Here is a 19,312-nt window from a genome sequence, read left to right as displayed (position 1 = left end):
AACAAGTATTATAAAATTAATGATAATGTATTTAATATCTTAAAAGTAAAAAAAAACTTTCGTTGATATCTCTGAACATCTTAGGGTTGAATCCGTCATTCTACATTAAATATATATACGTCAAAGCAGTTGAATTTAAGAAATAAATTTATCATATACTTGTATAAAATATTCCTTTAATTTTACTGTTCAATAACATTTAAAACTATTAAAAGGCTATGAAAGGATTACTATGTTTATTGACCAGATTCCTAAGAATTTCCTCGGCGGGCTGATAAACGAACCTTTATTGACTGCTTCCGGAATGTTATCACATGCCTTTCCGTTAATGTCCGTGACGTTTTTCACATGTAACTTCGTGCATTTCCGGAAATTTGTTTGAAAACAACAACACAGTGCGGAAAACTACAAGTGATTTAAGACTTTTTACAAAATGGCTGAGGAGCAAAAATGAATTAAGATTAAACATGTTTTAAAGGACATAAATGAGATGCCAGAAATTGTCCATTACAATTTAAAGGAAAAACTATGCAAATGTTTTCGGGGGCAACCATCACAAGAAAGGTGACAATAAATTTTTCAAACTAAGAACATGATAATTGTTGTGACAAGATAGATAAAATGATTGTAATTTCAATAAAAACAATTAAAGTTAAGAAAATTGTATTTGGTTGTCTGTAAATTATATGTATTATCTAAAAGTTAAAAAGTTGAAAGACAAAAATTTAATAGTTCTTGTCTGTATTTCTTCTGCTGAAGTATATGATAAAAAGATAATTACATGTCATTTTTCATATCAGACCCTTTATCGGCCCTCGTTCATGATATCATCCCTCGAGCCTGCGGCTCTTGGGCTGATATCATGACCTAGGGCCGATAAAGGGTCTGATATGAAAAATGCCATGTAATAATCTATATTTATCATATACTTAGAGTAAATAATTCATAAATTTTACTGTATGATAATAGCATTAAATTTCCGTGAATTACATATTTTCCGAAATGGTGTGTAACGGGCTGATATGAAAAATCTATCACATGCCTCAGCTATTATCACATGCCTTTCCGTAACGTTATCGTATCGCATGGCATTCCGGCGTTACTCGGCAAATTCCGGAAAATACACCTCAATGGTACGTTTTCAGTGAAAAACATAACAAGTAGAGTACAAAACAATTATTAGGAAAGGAAAAGGAAAAATATATTATGAAAGATGCAAAAAATCAAAGTTTCCAGCATAATTTAGAAAGTTACTTTACAAATTTTGACTTTTCCAAACAGAGTTTATTATGTTTTGTTGATTTTATATTTATCGTCACTATAAAAAGATATTATGCTGTTGTTTTTCTCCTCTGTTGAGGCATATGATAGAAAGATTTCATATCGGGTGTATTACATTTGGCGTCGGACGTCCGTAAACTTGAGAACCACTTAAAAGGATCAATATATTAAACTGTTATTTTTCTCCATTGTTGAAGCATATGATAAAAAGATCATAACATGTCATTTTTCATATTAGATGTATTATCAGCCCTCGGTCAATATCAGCCCTCAAGCGTTCGGCTCTTGGGCTCATATTGAACCTTGGGCTGATAATACATCTGATATGAAAAATGCCATGTAATAATCTGATAACACAGATTAGATTTTTTACTTAATAATTTTTTTAAACAAACTTATAAAAGTACTTGAAATACCTTGGATAAGTCTTGATAGTCTGAGCTAGTATTTATGAATGTTTGATTACTTGCCATTTAAGTTGCGGTTGACCTAAGGTATAATATAAAGTTGATAAATGTATTCTCTTTTGAAAAATTTATACTTAGATTGAGAGGTTAAATAACCATGAAATTCAATATAGTATAGAAATTTCAACAATATTAAGATCGGATGTATTCATGTGATATGGGGAAAAGGGATCGACTTTTTGTAAATAGAAAATGAAAGGATATGGAGTAAATGTACATGGGAAAAAAATCGCACACAATACATAGAAAACATAGAAAATAATCAATGAACAGGGCTTTTATTCCTGATCTTCATCTTGACAGTTGATGTAGGGTCTTCAACAAAGAATGTAAACACAATGTTATTTTGTGAATCCATAATATTATGTGCTATCCATTTTATTGTTTAATTTTATAGGTAAATTTTCCCAATATTTTATGTTATTTTATGATAACTGGTTTAACTTTAATTACGTGATACGGAATAGGACTACTATAGTTACTTTACCTCTCATTAAATTATATATTCAGTTCTGACCACAATCTTATTTTAGTAGAACTGGGAATCATATAAGAATAATTAAAAACTAGACAGAATAAAAAAAAAGGGACAATACCATTGCATACAAAGAAAAACGACAAAAGACAAACAACGGTTAAACGTTACATAGAAAAGTCAAGACTGAGCAATTCAAACCCTACCAAATGTCGGAGTGATCTCGGATGCTCCGGAAGGGGCAGGACAATCCTGTTCCTGTTTTGAAGTACCCGGCATGTTGCTCGTGGTATGTACAATTTTGGTGATAAGTCTCATTCTATGTTGTTACAATCAAGAAAAGGAAGACACTGGTAGTGTTCTAGTATCTTACTTTCTTAAGTTCAATGGTAAAGATGTGTTCAACAAAGTCACCAAACTCTGATTTTTTTAGTGAGAGGACACCATTTATTAAGCGGAATGTGGAGAAAAGAAGAAAAGACAAATAACTGTCTACAAAACACTAAATAGAAAACTAAAGACAAATAAAAAGGATCTAAATTCGGACCTCATGTTTAATATTTATATAAATACTCTGCAAAATAAGAAAAAGTCATAGATTAAAAGATTGAAGAAGTAACTTCTTCAATCTTTTAATCTATGACTTTTTCTTATTTTGCAGAGTATTTATATAAATATCAAACATGAGGTCCGAATTTAGATCCTTTTTACGACCACAGAACGACGAAAAGACAAACAACAGTTCACAAAACTCTACTTTGAAAACTAAAAACTGAGGAACACGAGCCAAAGCAAAAATTTAGATGATCTCAGGTGCTCCAGGAAAGGGAAGCAGATTGTGCTCTACTAGTGACACCCGTATAGTTTTTCATAGTTAGTACAAATACGTTTATAAGTCATAATATATGTCATATTCGAGGGGAAAAAATGGAATTCTGGTTACGACAATTGGAACATATCCAATGGTCAAGATTATCTCCTAGGTGACATAAAATTTAAAACATAGAACAATTACCATGTAACGTTGGAAACTTTGAAAATTGTTTGAATTTTATTACTTATCATTTCAACAAAAATAAACTATTGCGAAGCATGATCTTGAGGTAAAACTCTATACCAATCTTTAGTTTTTGGGGTTGTTTTTGCTGTTCAATCTTTGTTTTTTTATTCTGTTGTTCTTGCTGCTCAATCTTAAGTTTTTGTTGGTATTCTTGCAGCTCATTTTTTAAAGTTTATTGTGGTGTTCTTACTGCACTTTTTTTAGTTTTAAATGGTGTTCTTGCAGCTCAATCTTACGTTTTTTGTGTTGTTTTTGCTGCTCAATCTTTAATTTTTAATGATGTTTTTGTTGTTCGATTTTTTATTTGGGGTGGTGTTTTTGTTGCTAAATGTTTCTTTTTTTTTGTGGTATTTTTGTTGCTTAATGTTTCTTTTTTTGTGGTGTTCTTGTTTCTCACAATCTTTAGATTTTGGTGGTGTTCTTGTTTCTCACAATCTTTAGATTTTGGTGGTGTTCTTGTTTCTCACAATCTTTAGATTTTGGTGGTGTTCTTGTTTCTCACAATCTTTAGATTTTGGTGGTGTTCTTGTTTCTCACAATCTTTAGATTTTTGTGGTGTTCTTGTTCTCACAATCTTTAGATTTTGGTGATGTTCTTGCTGCTTACTTCATCTTTAGTTTTTGTGTGATTATTTTCGAATTGTAGTTTGTTCATCATTGGACGTTTATTTTCGAATATTTGAGACAAACATTTTGTTTCGTCAAAGATCGTTGTAAGACTTTGGATTAAAATAGTGCAAATAATACCAAAAGGGGAAATCGTGATATATAAGTTCAAGTAAAACAGACAACACAAAACGTAGGAATCATTTAGAAGACATTTTTCACGGTTATATTCCAACAGGAATATTAATGCTCAGAAAAAACCTGTTTTCAAGACATTTCAGACTTTAAAATAGAAACAAATATTGACTTTCTGTATGATTCCTCGGAAGACAAGCTTATCTATAACTTCTTTTCTAATGGAACGCTCTGAGAACAAATGTTTTTTTTTTTATCAAAATATTAACAAAAAGAGGGAAAATTGTATAATCTGGAGGAGATTTCGAAGGATTAAACAGGCCGATGTCAACTTTTGATCTCGGTTTAAAACGTGACTAGCTCATAATTTATATTTTGCTTTCATTGTTAAGTGATTTAAAATATATTTGATTTTGATCGAAAGTAAAGCAACATAACGCAAACAAATTACATACGCCGACAATCAAATATAGATAAAGCATTGTACATGCAGTATCAAATACTATAAAGAAAAAAGGAAAATGAAATACGATCTTTTCCTACAATTCATTATGAGTTGTTTTTACCAAAAATACAAATAGTAATATAACGATATTCAACATTTTATCTTTGTCACTCCTTTCACGATATAAGTAATAGTGTGTTTTATCAAATGTTGAACTTCATCGCTTTTTGTGCAATTTGATATATAACAAAAGAATACTTTTTTAGTACTACTTACGCTAATCATTTAAAGTTGACATTCATATAATAACTATTTATAAGCGATGTCGATTTTTTCATATTTACATTTTTTGTTTACCTGACTACAATTTGAAATGTTAATAAAATGTACGTATTGAAGGTTGAAAAAACTCATAAAAGATACCAGTCTTGTTTTGGTTAAGTTATATTCATTTTATATTCAGAAACAAGCAAATAAAAGGAGTTCCGATATCATTAGGAAGATTTGCGGTTAAAACGTTCAAACATCGTCCTTTGTGAAATTGTTTAACAACATGTTTCATTGTTGATGATTCGTGCTCCTAGTTTAATCCGGTACCTACTACATTCCTTGTTTGGAAAATCCAAAGCATATACAGTTGTTTTTGCACAGCTAAAATAGTCATGGAAAGTGTACCTATCCAAACGAAAAGTAAAATACTAATTCAAAAGGAGTGTACATTTTTGAGGCAGGAAAGTCAGATGTCCTTTTCTCCAACATTTTTCTAACTTTATGTAGGTTGATTGAAAGCTATATAACTAAAATGCTCGCAAATAGTTTTAACTCTCAGCTTGCTTTATCTACAAAATGAAGTTATTACCGACAGGAATCTTGATATTTGCTGTTTTTCAACTGGTCTCTCAAAGCATGGCACAATGTGGTGAGTATTTTTTCTTCAGAGTGTTTAAATATAAAGACTAGATTTTATTTGTTATAATAATAATAATAATAATTATAATAATAATAATTATAATAATAATAATAATAATAATAATAATAATAATAATAATAATAATTATTATAATTTTGATAATAATAAGAATAAAAAATATCGGTTAGCTCTACAGTAAATTATCCATGAGGTTCTTGCGAATTGCAACGAATTTAAACATTGTAGAGATTAAACAAAATTAAAAAAGTCATTTCAGAATTATACAATAGGAAATTGTTTTAATGTGCCGTTAAAAAAAATATATCAATATATGCAACATTTACATTTTATTAACTGTTGGAATATTTAGAAAATAATATAAATCTAGTGATTAGTAATTGTGACAACAATATATATTATGATATATGCATATTTGCACAGTAGAACGGTTGATGTCAATTATAACACCAAATGTATCAAAAAGAAATTTATTCAAAACAACGCAAAACAATTACACACAACAAATAGACACAATGTTTAAAAGAGGAAAAAAGCGAAATTTTTAAATTGAAAATTGTGTCATTTACTTTAACGACTTTTTTGAAAATTATTCTTTATATTTTCCAAAGCATACATTGTAATTTCCAGATTTATCTGAACAGTTAACATTTATCGAAAAAGCGGTGTTCGTATCTACAAGCAACAGTGTGACTAAAAGAACAAATTGATCAAACACATATCCAGAAAGCATGGCTACTACATGCAAGTTTCGGGTTTGAACCAAATTCTTAAAGGCTTGTTTTCATTTTAGAGTTAAATTTTAAGGTCTTGGTCCTCACCTACTAAAATAAAAGGACGAAAAATACAAACGATAATAAACTTTGTGATGAAGTGGGGGATCACTCGATGAAATGTGTTGAAATATATGATTGAATAGTAAAAATAAATGTCCGTATTTAAATTGTTCATTAATTTACGAACTAATTTTTATGGCAATTTTCGTTGATAAACAAATACAACAGTTTTTAATAAGGGCGAATAAATAGGAAATACACAAAGGAAAACAATAAAATTACCACAGTTTCTAAAATTATTGTTTTACCTAGGAGATACCATGCAACTCTAACTCTGAGTGAATATTATAATTTATCAATTATTATTATTATTTATTATACAGTATTTATAACAGCGGATTATATGATATGAAAATTACCCTAAGCGCTTTACAACATATATCAACTCACATATATAAGTATTTTTTACAATAAAATATGAAAGCCCATGATAATAATCTTTAAATATATATTTATAAAAGATATACGCTTAATTGAAGCCATAGGTATGCAAGGAAGATGTGCATTTAATTTTACAACACTTATAGTTTGACATTTTTTCCTCGACTGAATTCTCTTATTTCATTAGTCATATAGATGTACCGTTTTCTTACCAATAAATATTGGTGACGTCGTCCAAATATTCTTAAAAATTCTAAAATACTCTCTCCATATATATATATATATATATATATATATATATATATTATTCTTAAGATTTCGATTAATGACCAGCTTAGTATTTTAAGTATTTTTAATAGCATTATTCAATGACTATTTTATAACATTTTGAGATGAACAAATTTATGTAGTATATAGATAACGCGTTTTGTAAAATCTATTGACACCACGAGAACAATATCGACGGTGTACAGGTACAAGTTCACTATACTGGTAGTTTATTGATTGTACAGTCTATTACACATATATAAAAACACAAATAGGGTAATTTCATTTATGATGGGTAGAAACTATTTATAGTCAAACAGTTATTTTAAGAAAGGGGAATATATTTTATGATCTATACAAAAACAAGATAGTCAAATTCAATCACTGTGTCATTTTTAATCATTCTGTCGCAAACTGAAGAGGGATTCGATAAAAAAAAAACATAATTTTTATTTGTTTTATTATATGTTGCTTCATTCATGGTTTCAAGCTTGTGATCTGCTTTTTTTCACGGGATACATTTCTTTTATTTTGTAGATTTCTGCATTAATTATGTTGATCTTGAAATATGTGGCATGAAAAAAGCAAGGAAGTGTCCTCATTTACAGAAAAAGGTATAGTTGTTAATCCTTTTGGAATTCTTTTTTTAATATAATCCGAAAGACAAAAATAGGGTTCTTTACAAAACACTTTTTGTTTTATACTTAACAACCCAAATAATGCACTACATCATACCACACAGAGAAGTTTCACAATTTCTTCTTTTTGTTACAAATTAGTAGAAATCTATTACATCTTAAGCATAACCTTGAAATCAATTTGGTATTACGGAAACAATTTTCATTTTAGTGGCGACAATAGAGTTTTCATATTCAATATTAAAAATCAAAAGTCTGATATTAGTCAGTTTAAAATTGGTTATTAGACAAGAATTCGATAAAGATGCTGAAAATCAGTCATTTTTATTGTTTCACGCAAAAAAATACACACGACTTTATTTTTCAAAAATTTTAGAAACATTTTTTTTGTTTTTTTGGTTAAAAATGGGGTTTTTTTTTATGTCAAATAATAAAATAAAGAAAATACCCATGTTACAGAATTTGGTGTTCGTGATTTAATAAACGTTGTGTCAAAATTTTGTCTCATTTTACATATGCTTTGATCATTTTAAAAAAGTTATATGCAATAGGCAGTATAACTCCAAAGGAATAAATGAAGGGTGCGTTTTTTTTTTTTTTTTTTTTTTTTGTTGAGTATAGATTAAACCCTTCGAAAAAGGAGGGATAGGACGAAACATTTGAGTTTTATGCATTATTGTTGTCTTGTTATATTTATTTTTGGTTAAAGAAAATTTAATTTCACATTCAAAAAAGAACAAAAAAGATTTAAAAATTCCGAAAAAAAAAATATAAAAACAACAAACATATATATAAACAAATAATAATAGTGAAATAGAAGTAGTAATAAAATTTGAATAATGATTAAAGTGATAAGCAGACAAAGAAAAAAAACCAAAACATTTACTCAAATAAAAGCGTTAAATTAATTCGAAAAAAAGGAAGAAAAAAAGATATGTTAAAAAATCTCAAATACAATGTAAATAGGCTACGTTGATTGAAACATCGTAATTTTTTTTAATACGATCGCACATATTAAATATGTGCGATCGTATTAATCTTATTAAAATCGAATCTTTTCACTTTAGTCTGTTAGATTTGTTTATCACTTGTGTAAGATCTGATATCCAATAAGGGGTCAAATTCAGTGCTCCTTTAGCAATTTGTCAAATCTTTCCCTGCTAAATATTTCCGAATACAGGCCGGATATTATACTTTATTACCATCAAATTTCTTGACATCTGATTTTAAAAAAATCAATTAAGCAGTAAAGTTTCATTGTTTTTTTTTCCTAAATTATAGGGCGATAAAATATTTAATCAACATAAGGATGTACTTTTGATTCAATTGATTCAATCTATGTGAGCGTGGTCATATTGTTATCAAAGTGTATGTGTGTCATTAGAAATGATTGATCGATTACAATTTGTATAAAGGTTATCCATACATGACCCTTATGAAATTTCTTTTGGATCCTAAACGCCGGGACAAACATATTTAAAGAAGCAAAGTGAAAACTCTGATTTAAATCAGATTGCAAACTTATGAAATTGAAATAGATAACTTCCTTTTAATACATTCTTCTTTCAGCCGAAATACGGAAATCTAGCCTTTACAGATTGAAATAAATATAAGTACTTCTATCCATTGATTGTTTTGTTTCAATTTTCGGAAAAACATATTCCTGATTTGGTATATGTTATGGTCTGTACATTTTCTCCCACAATCAACATTAAATAATAGATTTTTTTTTTTTTTTTTTTTGATAAAAGAAAAAGTATGAATCGGAAAAGTGACGTATGTAAATGCGTCAACAACTTGGTATTACTCATATGTAGATTTGCAAGTTGTTGTGCATGAATGCTAGTATTTAATTGCAAATGAAACGGATTAACTTTTTTAAATATTATTTTATACAGTTTTGGATTTACTGTCTCATTGCAGAAAGTTTTGTCAATTTGTCTGTATAGGTTGCACTTCTGTAAATGCAGACAATGCAATTTCCCATAGGAACTCCTTTTACGGCTAAAACTGTTACTTTGAAGTTTCGTAAATCCTAGAATGGAAAGCTCATATGCACTACTATTATTTTCAATTGTCAAAATATAGGGCTGTGTGGCATATTTTCAACATTTATATGACCCGAACTTCTAAGACTTTAAATTTATACTAAAATTCTGAACTGCCCCTCCCTTCACTTTGGGTCTTCCTCAGAATTCAATTTAGCCGCTATCCATGTGCATTTATACTGGTACCATTCCCAAGTTATGAAGTATAAAGATCATATCCGGGACCAGTAGGTAAACAAAACAAAATATCTATGAATATTATATATCTCCCAAAAGAGGCGTGGTTTGTGAAGCAGCTGTATTTACAAAGTGCAACCTAAAAGACATCGGTATTTATCGTTGTTGAGTTGTTGACCTTTATGTAGCGAAAAGTGGTACTTAGAGCGTTGTCCGTGTAATAACTTGAAAACTCTTTGACCATTTATTTTTTTAATAAGATATGTTGTGTCTTGTGACTAAAAGAAGGTTAACTTCGAATTTCACGATTTTAGCTTCTATCGTTAATGAGAAATAGACCTTTACGTTAGCGTGAAGTGATTCATTTTTTTTTTCTTGATCCTGTTTTGGATATTTGCACATATCATTTTCATGCAGGAAAATCCGGTTTGCTGTCAATCTGACAGCCTCTTGTTATCATATGTCAAATGTAGACCTGTTATGTCTCTATTGGAGTTTGAAGAGCATTATTTCTGGTAATGTTTTTTTTCGAGACAATTGAGTGTATATGTGATCTATGAATATCTGTCTAGCTCAAATACATACCATTTGAAAAAGGGCCCTGTCAACAATGTAAAATATTTTGCAATATTATCTATATAAAATTAATAAACAATGATATGTGGTGTGTAAGAATGTAGTAATAAAGCTTCCCAGGTATAAAGATCTAAATGATTAATATGAATAACCGTTATGATGCATTTAAATTTGAAAATAACTGTCTTCCGTATTAATGTCAATCTTCTTCTTTCAGGCTAAAAGTTATGAGCAATGCGTTGAACGTTCAGAGAGACGTGAGCAACAGTACATTTATGAAACAGTTAGGGAATGATTGAAACAACAGGACAGACATTTAAATGCAGATCAAAACTCGATATTTCCATACTTGCGAACTACTTCGATACTTTAAAACTGATGTGGGTATCAATGACAATGACTTACAGATACAGTTTAAATATCAACATACATTTTGTAATTTATTTGAATAAATGAATCTAACGTTTGATTTTGTCATTTCCTATGGACTTGTCCCTTTTAGAATTGAGATTGGAGTTCGGTATTTTGTTATATTTTTTTAGATATCTTTTAAAAAACGTATGAACAATAATGTTTATGATGATAATTTTTTTATAAATAGAATATCATTGCGCTTGATGATTTTAACCCTTTATCGTTTTCCAGTAAGTTTTCATTCAGGAAAAATGAAGGTGTTATTCCCTAGCTGTGATACTGCCATTCCTCTGTAACTATTACATACACACTGTTTCCACCGGATGATCAAGATGGGACATTACACGCATCCATGGATTGTTTTGCTTCCTTAGCAACATAATTCATGTCGATCGTCACTGCTGTAAAAGAGAAAATTAAGACTGAAAAATTCAATTACAGACAGGTCTTGTCAAATCAATAATAAATGACACTGCATGACCTCCTCTAAAATGCTAAATTTAAACGTTAATTTGATTTTGACAAGATACATGACTTATAATAGCTGGGAAAACTGTGATGATTGGCTTATATTAACCAAGGTACATGTAAGTGGGAAGAGGGGCACAGTTTGTCACATAGGTATGCCAAGAGTCTGTTCAAAACTGCGTCAACCAAAAGTAACAAGTTTGTTTTAAAGAAAAATCAAGCATGTCAGTTTCACAGTTATGACCTCTTTTTGTAATCAGTTTTTTATTATAAGGTATACTTTGTCCGTTCCAGAAACAAAAAAGTTGTATCTACAGTGTTCATATTATTGAAAGAAAGTTTGACTTATATTTTTTTAAGTTAATAATGAGGAATGAGTGTGTAAAGGGTAAAGAAGTCAACGTTTAAGACCGTCTACACCCTCTTGTTCTATATACTTTGAAATACACGTCATATATTTTTTCTGTATCTCTCTTTTTTTTTGCCATGGAAGTTGCCTCATTACTTCAATGAAAGCTACGCCACTGCTCGAGTGTGGGAGGGCATGAAGTCGATCTTCTAGTGGTTCAGATCAAAGATTGACTGCCTTTCTGCTAAGCACGCTATATCTAGAAGTTAGATCAAAGATTGATCGGCCCAGAGTCAAAATAGTGTGTCCGGTAAGGGTGACATGTCTTCCTGCGGACAATTACCTAGCAATGAACTAACACGTTACAAAATTTGGATCAGCGTGTCGGTCTAGTACGAGGTCGGGTTCATATTCATCATCTCGCCCTGAATATGCGTATTCAAACTACATATGCAATGAACGCTTATGGTCCTACATCCTATTGATACTTATAATTTAGCGTAGTGCAAAGTCGTTATATTCTACATTGCATTAGGAATAAAAACATTGTAAAGGAAAAATATAGCGTGCCGTTTTGACTGCAATGCGCATAAAAATATTATTATCTTATTGTCTTTTATGTATCTTTCTTATGACACAAACACTTCAATAATTTATACAGTAAAACAAATTTGGTTTATAGTTAAAATGGATAAATGCTATAAATTAATGTACTGCAAGGGAAATAAAATATATTGCCTGGCAATGTCTTTTTAAACTGCCATTCCCGTTGGACAAAACAGCACAGAACAATCCTTAATCGAGCCCACTGCTAAAATACAACCTATATAGGGAATTTTGTGTATCTATCAATGTTTAATGAATGGAAAATACTTTTATTTAGAAATGAATTGCAAGCGATAGTTTTATCTCCATTTTCAACTTTTATCAAGAGACGAATTCTGAAAACACTTATTTCGACATTTCTGAGATTGCCAGACAAATAACTTTCTAAAATATATTTTCCCACAAAAAATATAAATAAATAGAAAGATAGATAATAAAAGAAAAAACATCGAAAAAAGAAATAAAATTATAGAACGTTCATCTGCAAAGTATATTGAAAAATAATTGTCATAATCTTAACCATGAAAGATAAATTAAGTCGATCTTATGATAGGTAAGGAATATGTGTTCATACGTGATCTTATATCAGTGAAAATAAAGAATCTGGATAACCTCGTGATAAATAAAAATGCAAGAATTCTATCATTTTTCATCATTTTAAAATTATTTGATATAGAAAAAAAATCCAGTGAATGAATTTAGAATTCTTAATATGTTTTGTTTAAACTTGAGCGACGAATTAAACAAAATACGTAGGTTGGCAATAACCGTTCCCGTTAGGTACGTAGAAACATTGTCGTGAAAAAGATTTTCAATAATAGTCAACAAAAATGTGATAGCGCCTGTACAGTTTTCGAAGGATTGAATTAATTTTCCTATTAAGAATCTTTTGTATAATTTCTTTCTTGTAAGCGACCCTCTATCACATAAATATTACATGATAGGAAACCCCTTGAATATAGTATCAACTATAAACAAAAATACTCCATATGCATGACGGTGGACTGTTGCTTAATAGAAATTAACAGTAAACAATTGTACACAAGAACAAGAAGTCAAGCGTCAAAGTACAAAAACAAATGTTGAAATCCGTGTAACAAATTAAATTCCCATTCTAGTCATTATAAACAATTTTATGCTGACATAGGTCCTTTCATTGCAATATTTAAATAATATTAACGGTAACAGTTTACTTCATCAGGTGAGCATTTCGAATAATGTATCGATGTGAGATCAAAATATTTAAACGTCCAAAACAGGAAAAATGTATTTCAAACTATAACAGAAAAAGGCCAAAAAATGTTGAAATCCGTGTAACAAATTCTCATTCTAGTCATTATAAACAATGTTATGCTTACATAGGTCCTTTTATTGCATGCATTCTCTTTATCTAAATAATATTAATGGTAACAGTTTACTTCATCAGGTGAGCATTTCGAATAATGTATCGATGTGATAACCGAGGTCAAAATATTTAAACGTCCAAAACAGGAAAAATGGATTTCAAACTATAACAGAAAAAGGCCAAAGAGAATTATCCGACCCAATCAAATCTTTCACCTAAATCGACTTTTACGAAATGTGTTAATAAATCTTTGGTAAAAGCTTCAGTCTCTTTTATAGTTATCATACCTACCTGTACCATATTCATTTTCAATAACTACAAACACGTGTACTCATTATTGACAATTTCGATAACACCGTACATCTTATTATTACTGGGTCGATACAACTGCTTGTGGACTGTTAGTCCCCGAGGATATTACTTGCCCTGTAGCCCTACTTCGATACGTGCATGGAAATACGGATATTGTTCATTGAAATTTGTTGTTAAAGAATGTATCTCCCTCATACATAGCTCTGATTTCTTGGCAAGGCTTGGCTTTACTTTGGGTCTTTTTAAGTTTTATCAGAGCTTCAAAGTATGTATGATGTCTTTTATTTAATTGTTTTTCAAATATTTTTGGTCTCGAGCATTACTGAATAGACATTAATTGCCAAAAGCTACTCCCGTTACAACGATCGATATTTACAAAATGTGTTACCCCCCCCCCCCCCCCCCAAAAAAAAAAAAACAATAATTCAAACAATCAATGGATTCCATTGATGATAGTGGAAGACAGAAGTGGAAGTGTAAAATGAAAGCGAAATCGTAGATACTCGAACTGAATTAGGGATTGGCTTATTAGGTCGTTCATACTTCAAAACTAGTAGTTAAAACCCTGAATGGTTCTATGAACAATCATGTTGTATCTCCTTTCAAAAGTGCTAAAAACATGTTTATTACTCACTCAAAATCGTATTCAATGTTTACTTATTTTGTGTTATATCTCGTCTTAGTGTTATATATTTCGTCTTAATATGAACCACCATTGATAAGTATTTAGTATGACACTAAATGTTCACTTCTGTACTCGTACTGTGAACAACCAATTTATTTTGTAAAAAATGTTTCTGTACTCCTTACAAGAAAATTATTGTATTTAAATTTACCTGTGTACGTTACTTTATTTAACCCCATTTTTTTCCTAGGTTAAAGTTTTCTTTTTGACATTGATATATCTTTTTTATTTATATTGTATTTATATTGTGTCATAGATCAAACTTATTCGTTCAGTGTATATTTACTTGTTTTTGTATACATGTCTTTTTGATCGAGTTAAGCCATTTCAATTGATATTTGATTGCGTGTCTTTTTATGTTGTAATGTACCGATGTGGCGGCAATGGCTTATGCACGTTGAACTATTAGACAGACATAGGAAAGCTCCTCTCGTATGTAGCCTACCACTTCAAAGTTTTATATATTGGAACTTCGTTAATTTTTTTCGGAAGATTTTGGAGATATTTTAAAAAAAGAAAGGGTCAATCAAAACTCATAAGTAAAACAAAAATGACAATGCTTTGGCAAATACCACCAAATCACTACATAACATTCGATTTCATACGAAAAAGGGTTGAAAAAAATATTCCCTTGAATTTGACAGTTGTAGGAAATTAATCCACTATTTCATTGCAGCAAAAAAATTCTAAGTCACAAATATATATATTCGGTGTTTCAAAGCACCATTCTTTTTTTATTTGCTATTCCTATCATATATTTTGGAAACTTCAAGTGACATGGTTGCTAAAGCTTGCAATTGTTAACAAGAAAGAAAGGGGAGAAAATTGGATTGGTTTACTTTCGGTGATGGTTATTATCTTATATGCAATCTTATTATGTTAAATTTTCAATGTAGTACTGGACATGATAAATCTTTACTTATGCCAAGTTTTTCTTTATTTGAAACAAAGATAAATTCTGCACAATCTTCGGAAAAATGCCAATTTAACAAGGACTAATAGGGGGAAATCAATGGGGTATTTCTCCAAAAGATTCGTCTATAAGAGCAAGTGATTTTACCAGCACCATCCGCAATACGTATTTACACTCGGTCAAAATGTCACAAGACACACTCTGTATATGGACAGATCAGACGACTTGTCTGAAAGCCAAAGATCTAAGACTGTTTAAACATTATTATTATTAATAAATACAAAAAAAAACATACGAAAAATCAAATGTTCCCTTAGGAGTGAAGTTATCTACATTACTATGTAATCTATAGATAACTAGTGTTGTTTCGTTAGTGTTTTATATATTTTTATACTTTTCAGAGCATTAATATCTTATTGTTGAGTTGTCTTGTGGGTTAATTCCCTGCATATTTTTTGTTCATTGACATTAATTGATTCGTGTGTTTCTTCCCTATACCAAGTCAGGTATATGACAATTAATTTTTATTCGTTTGATCTGTTTGCGCTTTTGATTTTGCCATTTGTTAAGGGATTTTCTGTTTTGAATTTTCCTTGGAGTTTGGTATTTTTGTTATCTTTTTTTTCCCCAGCCAACTACCATTTTGTACTGCTAGGCCTGACAACAATCCGGATTTCTAAACTACAAATGTTTGACGACTGATGAAAGTTCATTAAAATATAGTTAACATGACATAAACATATTGCATGCTGATTTCTTTCGTGTTTTTCCTCCGTTTTTCACAATGTTATTTCATACTAAAACATGCTATGACAAGAATATTGCATGCTAATTTCTTCCTTTTTTTACTCCGTTTTTTCAAAATATTATTCATGCTGCACATTTTTCATTTCGTCAATGAAAAGAACTTAATAAAACACTTGAAATTAAGTTTGTAAAAATAAATTCCTATATTTTAAAAGAAACTGAAAATAAACCGATTTGTCGTTCATTCTTACTTCATTTCAATATTTAAGAAATAAAAAAATTAAATCCTACTGAATGATTTTTAAATTTTTACAGAATTGAGAATGATGGAAAATCTCATAACATGATTGAAAAGAATATTACCATAATGCAAATTGCAATAGATTGCAATAATGAAACTTTTGATAATATAAAATTTGATGACTTTCCGTAATATTAAACATAGAACGCTTTATGAACTATAAGTAAATTAAGATTGCTTCCTTGAAATACAAGGTTAAACGGTTTATTATGTACATGAACATTAAAAAATCGCATGCGCATTTATTGTCCTAATTTCGAATCCAAATCACAATTCCAATATATGAAACATTTAAACTTTATTTGACTGATCAAATGTACCAGAGGTAAGCAATATTATATGCAGTTTTTATACATAGAAGGAGCAAAATATTCAGTTACTTGTAAAATGTTGTAGTATGATGAACCAGGTTTATTGGTTCATTGTTATAACAACTTATCCTTGAGTAAGGTTCGCTTCTCATGTTTCCAACATTTTCTTTGGCTTTTTCCTGAGCTTTACACTTATTTTTGAAAAACTTGTATCTCAAATACATTCTAAGTAAACAGAGGTGGAAGAAACCAAGAAAGCTTTCAAAACTAACAAGTCAAAGAGATACTCACTACACCATTACGACAACGATAGACGATGAAAAGACAACCAATTTAAAAAGGAACTACATATTAAACCAGACAACAAGAAACACGAAACCCACCAAAAACTGGGTGTGATCTCAGCTGTTCAGTTGCTCCGGAAGGGTAACCAGATCTATCTGAACTAGTTGCAATAATCATGGGAGGAGGTTTTGGTTCAGTTCAATGATACCGCCACGAAATTTTAAAAAAAAAACTTTCTTAAGGTCATCATACGTTCGTCCATTATCAACCACAGTTACGTTTAAAAAAAAACTTTCAATATTGGAAACAAGTTGGAATGATTGATATTAACGCTCAGTTAAAAAAATTACATAAATTATCACGAATTATAAGCAAGTCGTCACACCAAATTATAATTCGTTCTCACTGATTTATTTCGTGGTAACGAATCTATGAAGTTGACTCAGAATCGTGAACATGGATTAAATTTGTTATCACATTTTTTATTATTGAGTGAGAGGACATCTTCTATATAGATGATCGTGAAGTTAAAGGATAATGCTATCTTATTTTCATTTTTCTCCGAGTAGCTCATTTATATAGTCTGCCTCACATGAATAGAGGAACCATTCCACAAAAAAGAGCATAGTTGGTTTCCATCGAGTGTCCATTGTATGTTGAAAAGGAATTCCTCCGAACGTAACAAATCTGTTGGCAATAAAAATTCTTCAATTCTTCAATCGATGATCCCACATACTCACTGTTCACTATTGAAAGTCGGACATTACCGATTATGATACGAGACCACAGATATTACTTTAGTGGGGTAAAACACTCATACCAAAAGATATTTATCCCATCTGCACTTTTGGTTTCAATCTAATTTATATCCCTGCGATGATTCAGACAACAGATATGTCTCTAGCGTTATCTATTTCTTCCTAGACTTCTGATGTTTAAATAAACAAGAATATACAGCTTTAATGGTTTACTGGTCATATTAAAAACATAAGTTTGAAATGCTTATGTATGACGGACGATCTTTTAGTCAATGCACTTGCCACTGATATTTTCAGTAAAATTTGCAAAATTATTGTTCGGTTTTGACGGAATAAGAATGGGATTGATTGCATCAAGTATGTGATAACGTTGATGTTATCTAATTACGTGTTGTAATGTTCAAGGTGATTTGCTACCAAACATGCATAGTGAGGGACAGGATAGAATCGCTTGAGCTGAAACATATTCGGCGTTATTCTTGGTTTTATTGCTACAAATCAATTTAAAAAATGTGTTCATTGCATCCAGAACGAGGCGGAATTTTAAGTATGTGCCTGTCTAAAGTCAGGAGCCTCTAATTCAGTGGTTGTCGTTTGTTGCTGTTTGTCATATTTTCTTGTTTGAATTGTTTTACATTTCTCATTTCGGGTCCTTTGTAGCTTGCTAAGCATTTTATGGGTTTTCCTCGGCGTTGAAGGCTGTATGATTACTTATGGCTGCTAACTTCCACGTCATTTGGTGTCGTTTGGCAATCATACCGCATCTTCATATTTTTATATTTAACCCTGCCTACCAGTTTTATTTTCTTTTGCATCTTTTTTTTTTTTTTTTTTTTTTTTTTGCATCTTATTTTATTTAATTTTTTTTTTTGTCTTGCCTTTTCTTGATTAATTATTTCTGCTAATAAACACAGAGAATGCTCTCTACAAAATACAAGAATTTTGAAATAACAAAGAATACCGGACAATAACAGGCTGAAAAATAATGTCAACTAACATCATGGTTTCAAAACTTGTAATCAGTTTTAAAATTGATAGATTTATACAAAGTTTCCTTATTAGGTCTGAAACATATATACAAAAGATATTATGCTTTGAAAGAAAAAACGCAAGAATTAACAAAACAAGCAAGATTTTCATTGATGTAATAGGTTTAACAATATATCGTAAACTATACAATAACAGCCAATCCATTATTAATTTAATAACACACAAAAATATATATCAATAAACATGTGAAAGCGATTTAAGCACGGGCTATAATGTTACCTGCAGTGCTGATACCTACAATCCAATGTCATACACTATTGACAGTTCAAAATCTGGTTTACGTGCGAACTGTATCAAATTTCACTACAACAATTTTTTTGTCAATGGTTTGTGTGTCCGGAATTTATTCACGTCCTTGTTTTGCAGTTATATGTTTATATGACAATTAATTTGGACATATCTAATCGTAGATGTGAGTTCCAAAAGGTGTCTCCCTGTGTCCTAAAATT

The 19,312-nt window shown here is 30.1% G+C and overlaps 1 protein-coding gene and 1 long non-coding RNA gene across 3 annotated transcripts in view; one reads left to right on the top strand and one right to left on the bottom strand.

Annotated features, from left to right (window-relative positions):
• The window catches only part of LOC127724635 (E3 ubiquitin-protein ligase rnf213-alpha-like), a 1,011,139-nt gene that overhangs the window by 822,473 nt on the left and 169,354 nt on the right, over positions 1-19,312 (bottom strand). The window lies entirely within an intron of this gene.
• Positions 4,801-10,785, top strand: LOC127724774 (uncharacterized). The gene is made up of 3 exons (XR_007992679.1): positions 4,801-5,387; positions 7,418-7,494; positions 10,537-10,785. It is a non-coding gene; the product is annotated as an uncharacterized LOC127724774 (long non-coding RNA).

Source organism: Mytilus californianus, unplaced genomic scaffold (genome assembly GCF_021869535.1).
Source record: "Mytilus californianus isolate M0D057914Y unplaced genomic scaffold, xbMytCali1.0.p SCAF_14, whole genome shotgun sequence".
Lineage (NCBI taxonomy): Eukaryota > Metazoa > Mollusca > Bivalvia > Mytilida > Mytilidae > Mytilus > Mytilus californianus.
The sequence above is the reverse complement of the archived record's forward strand: the minus strand, read 5'-3'. Positions and strand labels throughout refer to the sequence as shown.